Here is a 2,801-nt window from a genome sequence, read left to right as displayed (position 1 = left end):
AGCTTCTCTTTCTTTTTGCAAGCAAACATAACAAAAGCACATCACGGTGTAGGGTGCAGAGAGATTGGAAGTAGTTGACACTTTCTCAGTGCTCTGTAGCTTCATTGTGCGGCGCCATCTGGTGTTTCACTAAAGCAACCGCTTCTTGCTTTAATGAGGATGTCGGGAAGAGTCACAAAATGTCAGCTCTGAATATGATTCACAGCTCAGCAGCTGATGTGCACTTGTAGCGCCCTCTGCTGGTGATCAATCATGAATGCAGCTTTAAAGTGCCATCCCTGAAATCACACGATTACATGTAAAAAATTAATAAAAGAGTTTCAAATAAAATACTAGAAAAAAAGAAAATCCTGTAGTGTTTCTTGGGTTTTACTGAACAGCAGTGTGATAATTCAGTGGGTGGGACGTGACAGGAGGGCTCCATGTTGAAACCGTGAAACAACAAGATTATATAAGATGCCTTTTGTCAGGAGCGACAGACTCAACCTCTAAATATTCAAAACATGTACTATAACAATATGTACTGAAAGTATAGCCTCCCTCTCAACAGTGCAGCACCAGCTAAATTGAACTCAAAGCAGCCTGAGATGGTATACAGAAATACTATCTGGATAAATAAAAAAGAAGAAGAAAAAAATAAATCTAAATAAAGCAGAGAGAACATATAATTCTGACTTTATTCCCCGATCAAAGATTTATAATGTATAATCAAAGCCTTTTAATGCAACTGCGCCATTTATGTGAAAGAAAGCTCAGGAAATTTGTGTGGAAAAATAATAATTTATATTAATTTCTTTCTGTTGCTGGAGATTGTGTGGCGCTAATGAGGCCAATCACTATCACATATGTTTGGTAATGCCCCAAACTTTTATTGTCAAGAAATCCACAAATGCTGGTTGATCAAATGTAAATCCATCATTCCTTTAGATATGTGTTTAGGTTAGTTGACAGATAATCTTACAACAACTGCAGACCCAACCTTGACTAGAAAATGGCTCCATCTGGAGGTACTATGAAGTGAAGAATGGGAAATATGACATGTGAAATATATGGAATGGAAAGGCTGACCATTTTAGAATTATTTATAGAGTGTATAGACTTGTGGTTTATTTTTTTCTTTTACCTCTCTTCTAGCTAACTTAGTTTAAGGATTAAGACAATTGAGGTATGGAGGTAAAAAGGGGGGGGGGGGGTGTAAGAAAGAGAGAAGAAAAAAAGAGGACATAAATAACATAATGTATGACACTATAGTATCCATTTGTCTCATTGTATATAGCTATTAAAAAAAGTGATAAGACATATTAGGAGGATTAGTAAATGCAGACAGCTTGTTGTTGTTATGTTTTGTATGTCTATCCATGTGCAAGATTCATTTAATCTTGAGATAATGAATGCAGTTTCTTGATATCTTTTACTGTCATGTTTTTTTTTATTTCATCATCATTACGTCTTTTTCCCTTTTACGTCTTCTTCGTGTCTCTTTGCTTGGAGAAACTTTGGTTTATGAGACTTTTGTTTCCAACCTTGTTGCTTTCCAAAAAAATAAAGATTAGAGAAGTTAAAAAATGAATAAAAATGTGCGTAGCAGATTCCTCATAAATCATCTCACGTCCCTTAAGATTTATCTTGGGACCCTCTGGAGGGGCCCCACCCCTAGGTTGGGAACCACTGTACTGGGCTACTACTCTTTCTGGATTATGAACATTTTTACTTCCTTATTACATGCATATTCTTTTTGAATGAAGGATTCTGATTTGTATTTTTACACTGTTGTACTGGTACCTGTATTTAAGAAAAGGACGTCAGTACTTCTTCCACCAATGTTCCAGTGTGTAAGTGCGATCATATTCTCCACCGTTAACTAATCAAAGAACCTGCCAATAAAAAAAAAAAAGATGAAAACATTTTCGGGCTGAATCTTTATATTCCTCTCCTCACGAATCTTAACACATTAAAAACCCTTCCAGCTGTGTTGCTCTGGATCCATACAGTGGGTCTCACAGCCAGTTTGGCCCTGAGGGCAGCAGTAATAAAGCAAACATGTGCCACTGATTTTCTGTTCTGGCACAGACCAGCTGAACAGCTGAGCGCTGATAGTAATAACGTTAATGTCAATGCAGTTAAATCCATGAATGCTGCTCTCAAAAGCAAAACTGTACTTGACTGCTCTGTTTGTTTGTCTTGACAGCTCTACTCAGTTGCTCTAATGTCCACACCTCTGTGCACGCACATATCATCCCCAGGTTATGTCACATTCCTGGGAACATGTTGAGACAGGACACTCACCTGAAACCAAAAGGAGCAAATAATCACATGCACTCTCTTTTCATTCTGCAACGGAGGAATTTCATGTTTCCACTTCAGTTGCAGGATGACATGATTCCTGGGAACGCTTCGAGCAGAGAAACAGTTTTGGAGCTCGTGAAACTGAAGCTGTTTCCCTCCTATCCTTCTGATAAAGCTGAGGAGGAACAATGTTTTTGTTCCACAGTGTTGATCACACCTGTATCCTCTTCTCAAATCTCCCATCCACAGCTCCACTTTCATATTTCCTGCCATACGCCTTTTTCACTGTTGTCTTTTCTCTTTTATTTGATGCTGTACTGCCAGTTTCACCCTCTTTCCACCCCATCTCTCTCTTTCTTTCTGTGTCACTGTATGTCGATTAACCAGTCATGGCAGTGACATGTGGAATTTTTCATTACCTCGCCCCGGGGGCACCATGCTGCCTGTGCCTGTGTATGTGCTGCTTTTTTTTCTCCCTACTCCTGCCTTCTCTTTCTCTCTCACTGTCACACACA

This window comes from Morone saxatilis, unplaced genomic scaffold, assembly GCF_004916995.1.
Source record: "Morone saxatilis isolate NCDOM2014 unplaced genomic scaffold, NCSU_SB_2.0 Contig10, whole genome shotgun sequence".
NCBI classification, from domain to species: domain Eukaryota; kingdom Metazoa; phylum Chordata; class Actinopteri; family Moronidae; genus Morone; species Morone saxatilis.
This window is presented reverse-complemented; position numbering follows the sequence as displayed.